The 9659-nt window shown below is 42.0% G+C and overlaps 1 pseudogene; it reads left to right on the top strand.

Moving 5' to 3' along the window:
• The first annotated feature begins 1208 nt into the window (after nucleotides 1-1208).
• On the top strand, nucleotides 1209-1777 carry LOC125170634 (INO80 complex subunit C-like; annotated as a pseudogene).
• The last annotated feature ends 7882 nt before the right edge of the window (nucleotides 1778-9659 follow it).

The raw sequence follows: 9659 nt of genomic DNA, 5'->3' as shown, positions 1-9659 counted from the left end.
CCCCACCTCTCTCTCTTTCTCAAAATAAATAAAATAAAATAAAAATTTAGGGGCGTCTGGGTGGTACAGTCGGTTAAGCATCTGACTATTGATCTTGGCTTGGGTCATGGTCTTGTGGTTCATAGGTTGGAGCCCCACATCGGGCTTTGGGCTGATGGTGCAGAGCCTGCTTGGGATTGTCTCTGCTTCTCTCTACCCCTCCCCCACTTGTGCGCACTCTCTCTCTCTCTCTCTCTCCAAATAGATAAACTTAATTTTTAAAAATGTATTTAAAAAATTCAAAAAATTTTCAAAACTAGGAGCACCTGGGTGGCTCAGTCAGTTGAGCATTCAACTTTGGCCCAGGTCATGATCTTGTGATTCACCAGTTAAAGCTCCACGTCAGGCTCTGTGCTGACAGCTCAGAGCCTGGAGCCTGCTTCAGATTCTGTGTTTCCCTCTTTCTCTCTGCCCCTCTCCAGCTCACTGTCTCTCTCCCCCAAAAATAAATAAAAACATTAAAAAATTTTATTTTCAAAACTACATATTAAAAGAACATAGAGAGGTGGGAATGCAAGCTGGTGCAGCCACTCTGGAAAACAGTATGGAGGTTCCTCTAAAAACTAAAAATAGAACTATCCTACCACCCAGCAATTGCACCACTAGGTATTTATCCAAGGGATACAAGTGTGCTGTTTTGAAGGGACACATGCACCCCCATGTTTATAGCAGCACTAGCAACAATAGCCAAAGTATGGAAAGAGCCCAAAGGTCCATCGATGGATGAATGAATAAAGAAGATGTGGTATATATATACAATGGAGTATTATTCGGCAATCAAAAAGAATGAAATCTTGCCATTTGCAACTATGTGGATGGAACTGGAGGGTGTTATGCTAAGTGAAATTAGTCAGAAAGACAAAAATCATATGACTTCACTCATATGAGGACTTTAAGAGACAAAACAGATGAACGTAAGGAAAGGGAAACAAAAAGAATATAAAAACAGGGAGGGGGACAAAACAGAAGAGACTCATAAATATGGAGAACAGACTGAGGGTTACTGGAGGGGTTATGGGAGGGGGGATGGGCTAAATGGGTAAGGGGCACTAAGGAGTCTACTCCTGAAATCATTGTTGCACTATATGCTAGCTAATTTGGATGTAAATTTAAAAAATAAATAAATAAAATTAAAAATAAATAAATAAAAGAACATAGAGAGGGTAAGAATGGAGGCTCAAATTCCAATTGTGGCCATCATTTCCACTCTGGGAATAGCCCGAAACAGCAGGAAGAGGCCAGCCAGTCCTTCCAAGGGCAGCAGCTCGGGGGTTACAACGCCAGGAAGAAGAAAAAAAAGTGTCTGCTTCCAGCTTTAGGTGGGGTATTAGCAGGGAAGCTGTGAGTGAAAATAAAGTGGTGCCCTCTGGTTTCAGTACAGGACCTATGGAAAAAGCTGCCAAGCCATTGCCATTTAAGGATCCAAACTCTGTGTGCACTCTGGCCATGGTGGCGAGGTAGCTGGCAAGAACAGAACCTGGAAGAACCTGAAACAAATTCTTGCTTCTGAAAGGGCATTGCTGTGGCAACTGAAGGATCCTAACTACTTCAGTACTGATTGATGCTCCTCCATCCTTTAAACCAGCTAAGCTATTCTGATGGTTCAGGTCTTCTTGCCAAGTACTCTGACCCCCCAGATAAAGCACCATTGAAGAATTTTCCTATATTTGGAAGCTGCCATCCAACATCATCACTGGTTAAACTGACCCTGAAGAAGGCCACAAGCATCGTTTCCTGAGCCTTGAAAAATGGAGACGAAGTGGGAAACCGTTTCAAAGGCAAACTTTGCACTCATGGTTTTGTTTCATGGAAATAAATGTATTCTGCTGTCAATCTGGAAATGTCAGTGCTCTGCCTTGGAAAAAATGTTTGGCTTTAAGGTTTTTTTTCCCATTTTCCCTCCAAGGGAGGGATTTCCTGTTGAATGAAATTATACTTCAGAGGCATCTGACTGGCTCAGTTGGTAGAGCGTGCAACTCTTGGTCTCGGGGTTGTGAGTTCGAGCACCACATCTGGTGTAGAGATCACTTAAAAAATAAAATCTTTAGAGGCACCTGGGTGGCTCAGTCAACTAAGTGTCTGACTTCTTTTTTTTTTTTTTTTTTTTTTTGAGTGGATTCTTTCTTTCAGAGAGAGGGCGCAAGTGAGTGAGGAGAGAAAGAGAATTCCACAAGGGGCAGAGACAGAGAGAGAAGCAAGCTCATTTGAAGTGGGGCTCAAGCTCACCCAAAGCAAGTCTGAACTCACGAACCATGAGATCATGACCTGAGCCAAAGTCAGATGCTTAACTGACTGAGCCACCCAGGCGCCCAAGTGTCTGACTCTTGATATCTGCTCAGATCATTATTTTATGGTCGTGGGATCAAGAGCCGTGTCAGGCTTGTGCTAAGCTTGGAACCTACTTGGGAAACTCTCTCTGCCCCTTAACTGTTCTCTCTCTCAAAATAAATAAGTAAACTTAAAAATAAATACATAAAATATTTAGGTGCACCTGTGTGACTCAGTCGGTTGGGTGTCCAACTCCTGATTTCAGCTCAGGTCATGATCTCATGGTTCATGGGATCAAGCCCCTCATCGGGCTCTGTGCTCTCAGTGCAGAGCTTGCTTGGGATTCTCTCTCCCTCTCTGTCCCTCCTGCATGCTCTCACTCTCTCTCTCATTCTCTCAAAATAAGTAAATAAACAATAAAAACAAAAACAAAGCAAAAAAATAAAATTAAAAAAAATATTTTTTAATTATATTTCAGTTGTTGACTCAACTATAATCATTTGACAAGAAAAAAAAAAGAATATAGAAGGCACCTAAAAATATTGACCTACAATGACTAACACCAACACATATTCTAGTAAATTTAAAGACTTTAAAGAAAAAAAATCCTTTGACCAGACAAAAAGAGCATAGACTCATAAGGGTCAAATTAGATACTTGTCAGATGTTTTGACAGCAATGTTTTATGCAAGAAGAAAAGAAAGTTAATGTATTTTAAATATTTAAGACAAGGACATGAGAGCCAAAGCAAACTAAACTTCAACTATAATGGACACAGGCAAATTATTATCAATATGCAGGAACTCAGGGAATATTGTTCCCATGAGTCCTCCCTAAGAAGCCCACCGGAGAACGCACTTCAGACAACCAGTCTGGAGAGACATCAACGGGCTCTAAGTAAACATTATTAATTACTTATTAATTACTTATAGAACTGAGACTAAATGAAGGTTCAAAGAGAAAGTATAGTATATAAAGGCCATATGATCTAACAGTGTAGATATTATAACCATAAAGAAATAGGGGCACCTGGGTGGCTCAGTTGGTTAAGCGTCCAACTTCAGCTCAAGTCATGATCTCACAGTTGGTGGATTAGAGCCCCACATCGGGCTCTGTGCTGACAGCTTGGAGCCTGGATCCTGTTTTAGATTCTGTGTCTCCCTCTTTCTCTGCCCCTCCCCCACTCATGCTCTATCTGTCTCACTCTCTCTCCCTCTCAAAAATAAACATTAAAAAAATAAAAACAAAAAGAAATGGGAGGAGAATGGGGACAGTATTTGCAAAAAAAAAAAAAAGTATTGGTTTTCAGGAATCATAATTGATGGAGGTAGTATTACTAGTCATTCTGAGACTATTTCATGTATAATATGGGTTAAAGCAAATGAGTAACTCTGAAATATTCCAATTCTCTCATTTCTGTGCCCTTTAAAAACCATGTTTTTTTTTTTTTTTTTTTTTTTTAAAGAAGTCCAAGAATGCTGAGCTCCTGGCCTCTGAGTAGGGGTCCACCACCTGGATTGGGAAGTTCTGGAGACTGAATTTATGCCACAAAGCACTGACTCCACACTCAGCTCTCAGGGGCAGCAGGTTGGAGCTTCAGAGCACAGCCCCCACCCGTTCTGCCCAGAATCCGACACCACCTGCCAAGATGTGGCCGGATGGTACACACCAGTCCTGGTACATGGGGTCACCATGGTTGGAGACACTTTCCCGAGAAGCTGCCCTGATCCTATAACCAGGCCCTTCTCTCTGACATGAAGAAGCTTACATGAGGCACAGGGTTTGGTTGGCTGGAGACATTATTATTATTATTATTATTATTATTATTATTTATTTTTGAGAGAGAGAGAGCACGCATGAATGCACAAGTGGGGTAGGGGTAGAGAGAGAGGGTAAGAATTCCAAGCAGGCTCTCTGCTGTCAGCACAGAGTCTGCCGAGGGGCTTAAACTCACAAACCTGTGAGATCGTGACCTGAGTCAATGAGCCACCCAGGCGCCCTAAGGAGGTTTTTGATGCAATAAGTTTGTTTCATTGTTGTTTTTTTTTTTTTCAATGCTGGAATCATCTCCAATTTGGTCATTATTTTGGCCAGAGCAAAATACCAGGTGAAATTTTGAAAAGAAAGAAAACTGTCCTATTAGGGATTAAAAGACAGTCAGGGCTCACCATTTCTGTAAATCTTCTTTGACTTGAGTTGATGTGGAATTCATATGGAGGATGAACATGCCATTTGCCCTGTAATGCAGGGCTGGCTTTACAGGCTGGCAATCTGTGCAATCATGCAGTCACTTAGCAGGGCCCGTGCTGGGGCGTCTGGCTGTGTCAGTAGGAAGAGCAAGCAACTATTGAACTGGGGGTTCTGAGTTTGAGCTCCACGTTGGGTGCAGATTACTAGAAAAAATAAATAATAATAATAAAGAAGAGAATTCCAAGCAGGCCAGGAATCCCAAGCAGGAGCCAGACATAGGGCTCAATCCTACAATCCTGGGATTATGAGCTGAGCTGAAATCAAAAGTTAGACACTTGACCCAGACACCCTGGTTCATTATAATATTTAAAAGCTTTATTGAGGTATAACTGACATACAATAAATTCAAGTGTATAAGTTGATAAGCTCTGACATATGTATTTAAAACTATCATTACACTCAAGATAATGAACATATCTATGACCCCCAAAGTTTCCTTTGGAGCACTCATTTCTTTTTTTTTAATAGTTTTTTAATGTTTATTTATTTATTTTGAGAGGGAGAGGTAGGTAGCAAGCATGCAGAGAGAGAGGGAGAGAGAGAATCTCAATCAGGCTCTGCCTGCCCAACATGGGGCTTGAACTCACGAACTGTGAAATCATGACCTGAACTGAAATCAAGAGTCCTACGTTTAACCAACTGAACCATCTAGGTGCCCCTCAGGAGCACTCATTTCTAATGCATCACTTGAGTATGGCTACTTTTGGGGGCAACTGCTCACTGGGGTGGACCATCTGGTGTGGGCGGCCCAATGGTGGCAGTGGTGCTGCCTTAGTGGTGGTTATGGGGGCTGCTACTTACTCTCTCAGATTTCACTTATGGCTAGTTCCTTCTCATTTTGGGCACCAACCAGGATGTTACTCTCAGAAGGCCTCTCTGACACCTCCAAATAAGAGTGGATGCTTCTTCTGTGCTCTCCCATTGCACCTACTCTATCACTGGTCTCCTTTTATGGTTATTGATGGTTTAATTACTTCTCTTTCCAGGGAGATTGCAAGCTCTTTGAGGGCAGAGACTGTATCTATGCTTGTTTAGCATTATATCCCCAGTACCTTGAGCATACGAGGTCTTCAATAAATATTTTTGGAATGAATCAATTAATTAATCAGGGTTTTAGGTATTGAAGATGTGAAGATGAACAACATTACATTCTGCCCCAAAAGGCTCATGGCTTAATGAAAGGGCAGGCAGGTACATAGATTCGTTGATCTCTATGAAGTACAGTAAGTGTTGTTTCGGAGTACAGCACCACGCAGGCACAAACGGAGGCCTGGTTATCTGTTTCTGCAGGGGACAGGGTCTGACAAGGTTTCAGGGTGGATGTAGTGCTTGAGTTAGGATAACGAAGATAGATTCCAGGGCAGAGGTTCATGGCTGATGTAGGTGGATTAATGGCTCCTAAGAATGTCCAAATCCTAATCTGTGAAACCTGTGAATATGTTACTTACATGACAAAAGGAACTTTGCAGATGCAAGTAAGTTAAGAATCTTGAGAAGGGGAAATTTTCCTGCAGTATCTGGGTTGGCCCAGTGAAATTACAACAGTTCTTAGAAGAGGGAGGCATGACTGTCAGGGGAATTTGAAGGTGTTATGTTGCTGACTTTGAAGATGAAGGAAGAGGCCCCAAGCCAAGGAATGCAGATAGCCTCTAGAGGCTGGAAAAGAGAAGGAAACGGATTCTCTCCTAGAGCCTCCAGAAAGAATTCAGTTCTGCTAGTATCTTGATCTTGGCCTTGCAAGACCCATTTCAGACTTTTGATGTCTAGAACTGTAAGATAATAAACCTGTGTTGTGTTAAGCCACTGAGTCTGTGGTAATTTGTTACAGCAACCATAGTAAGTAATACAACAGCCCCCCACCCAAGACCTTCCTACGTGACTTCATACATTCATTGATTCATTCATTCAGTACCATGCCCTGTTCTAAATGCTGAGGAAACAGCAGTAAAATGAAAGACAAGGCCTCTACCCTCAAGGAGTCTATATTCTAGGGAGGGTAGACATTTAATGGATAATTCAAGAAATAACTTCAGTAGGAAGTGGCATGATGAAAACAAAATTGGGAAGTGATCACTGGTGTGTGTAGGGAGGGGTTCCTTTAGTCAGAATGGTCAGAAGGAGATTCTCTGAGATGATGTTTGCACCAAGCCTTGAATGAGAAGGAGCCAGTTTTTAAAAATTTTAAAGCTTCTTTTTGGGGCGCCTGGGTGGCGCAGTCGGTTAAGCGTCCGATTTCAGCCAGGTCACGATCTCGCGGTCCGGGAGTTCGAGCCCCACGTCAGGCTCTGGGCTGATGGCTCAGAGCCTGGAGCCTGTTTCCGATTCTGTGTCTCCCTCTCTCTCTGACCCTCCCCCGTTCATGCTCTGTCTCTCTCTGTCCCAAAAATAAAATAAAAAACGTTGAAAAAAAAATTAAAAAAAAAAAAAAAAAAAAAAAAAAGAGAGTCAGATGCTCAACTGACTGAACCACCCAGATGCTCCAAGAAGGAGCAAGTTGTATGTTGATCTGAGGCCCTGAGAAAGGAATGAGCTTGGAATGCCTTAAGAACAGAAAAGAGACCCATGTGACTGGAGCAGAAAAAAATAATGGGGAGGAGGTCAGAGAGGAAGGGAAGAGCCAGATCACACAGAGGCTTGTATCCATAGTAAAGAGCTGGGATTTTATTTTGTATTATTAAAAAAAAAATTAAGTTTATTTATTTTTGAGAGAGAGACAGAGCATGAGTGGGGAAGGGGCAGAGAGAGGGAGACACAGAATCTGAAGAAGGATCCAGGCTCTGAGCTGTCAGCACAGAGCCTGACATGGGGCTCAAATCCACAGACCTCAAGATCATGACCTGAGCTGAAGTTGGACACTTAACTGACAGAGCCACACAGGCTCCCTGAAGTTGGGAAGATTTTATTTTAATTGCAGAAGGAGGCCTTTGGAAGGATTTAATCAGGGAAGTCACAGATTGGATTTTTTTTTTTAAATAAAATAAATGTCACTATGCAGTGAATGAACTGTGACAGGTAATAGTCGGGGCAAGAAGACCAGTTATGAGGTCACTGCTATAATCTAGGTGAGAGGCAATAGTGGCTTGGACCAGAGTCATAGCACTGAAAAAGAAATCTTCCACTTGTCCTTCAGTCACCCAGTTCTTCCCCCTGGAGGCAACCATTGTTACCTCCTAATCCACTGTTTATCTTGGAGATCCTTCTAGAAATGTTCCATGTACAAATACAGTAAATGCATTAAAAAAATTCTTTTTTAATGAGAATTTGGGAAGGTTAGTAGGAAGGTAGCCTACTTATAGAGTCATAAGAGGGTATGTTATAAGTAAGAAATTATCTTACTAGATAAAATTGTCCCTAGAGTAGAAAAGGGCAATTTACCACTTCAGTCCTAATCCTGTACTTATTGAACAACCCTTGGTTTTATTGTTTCATCTCCTGAGTTAACTTAACTGGCAGGGAGAACTGTCCCAAGGAAGTGACTGGTATTAATTGTTTTGCTACAGAGTGGTGCCATTAGAAAAATACAGATTGGCATCTTGGCTTTAGGGACAGCTAGACAAAGAAGACAAAATTTGGAATTAGCTCCAAATCTGGGCTTTGTAACTTATTTGTGTTTAAAACATATATAAATGGGGGAACACAAGTGACCAGAAAACCATGACCATACAGAAGGCAGGGTACCTTTGGCCTAGGCAAGAGTTAAGACATAAAGATACTGGGAGCTGGTGGCACTGCAGATGCATGCCAACGGAACAGAGTGGCCAGGAAGGAAAGTTCTCAGAGGACGTGGGCAGCAGAATGCTATGCCCCTGTCCCCAGGGGCTTTCTGATGAAGACCATAAGGGTCCTCAACTTTTCTATGCTCAGCTCTCCACACCAGTGCTTTCGCATATTATATTATCTGCACCTTACCCCCCTTTCTAACATCAGCAGAGGAATTATTCCCATCATATAGTTACATGAAGATGCTTCCTAAAACAGCCAACAGTTTGCTTTCTGCAGTGTTATCTTCTTTGCTTTTGGAGCAGGTATGCAATTATAGCATTTAAATGTTGTCCTTCCTTCTCTCTCTTCCTTCCTTCCTTCCCTCCCTCCCTTCTTCCTTCCTTCCTCCTTCCCTCCCTCCCTTCTTTCTTTCCTTCCTTCCTCCCTCTCTACCTCCCTCTCTCTCTTCTTTCTTTCTTTCTTTCTTTCTTTCTTTCTTTCTTTCTTCCTCTTTCTTTCTTTCTTTCTTTCTTTCTTTCTTTCTTTCTCTCCAGTATTTTTCTAACTGTGCTCCTGGGCACCCTGGAGGTGTTTCAGGGGGTAAGAAGGGAAGTGGGGAAGAGTATAAGCACCTCATAGATACAAATACATCTTGCTTCAGAAAAAGCAAACTTTAACCAGCTACATATTAAGCTTCTGAGAGTTGTTCACTTGAATAAAGGATTCTGCCCACTTAAAGAACGAAAATCAGGGGCGCCTGGGTGGCTCAGTCAGTTAGTTGGGTGTCCAACTTCGGCTCAGGTCATGATCTCGCGGTCCGTGAGTTTGAGCCCCACGTCGGGCTCTGTGCTGACAGCTCAGAGCCTGGAGCCTGTTTCAGATTCTGTGTCTCCCTCTCTCTCTCTGACCTTCCCCCATTCATGCTCTGTCTCTCTTTCTGTCTCAAAAATGAATAAACGTTAAAAAAATTTTTTAAAGAATGGAGAATCATAGTTTCATTGTATTTTGCCATTTATAGGGTTTTATTACAATAGTGGAAAACAGAAAACTAAAAGCCCTGATCTAATGATGGAAAATCAACAGCTATAGTGAAAGAGCAGTAAATCTTTTAGCTTCACTGGAAGTTAAGCCAGTAGATTGTGTTTAGTGTAAAGGGGAGGCTTAACATTAAAGGGAATGTTTGAAATGCTAGGAATGTGTCTGGGGTGCCTGGCTGGCTCAGTCAGTGGAACATGATCTCCAGGTCTTGATCTCAGGGTCAGAAGTTCGAGCCCCACACTGGGTGCAGAGCTCACTAAAAAAAAAAAAAAAAAGCCAAGATTATGTCATCAAAGATTGAATCTAAAAGGAGAGGTATCTTAGGAATTGAGATGTAAATGAGAAAACTATTATAAAGTGCT

The sequence above is a fragment of the Prionailurus viverrinus genome, chromosome B4, assembly GCF_022837055.1.
Source record: "Prionailurus viverrinus isolate Anna chromosome B4, UM_Priviv_1.0, whole genome shotgun sequence".
In the NCBI taxonomy this organism is placed as follows: domain Eukaryota; kingdom Metazoa; phylum Chordata; class Mammalia; order Carnivora; family Felidae; genus Prionailurus; species Prionailurus viverrinus.
Note: the sequence above shows the minus strand (reverse complement) of the source record. Positions and strands in the feature narration are given on the sequence as shown.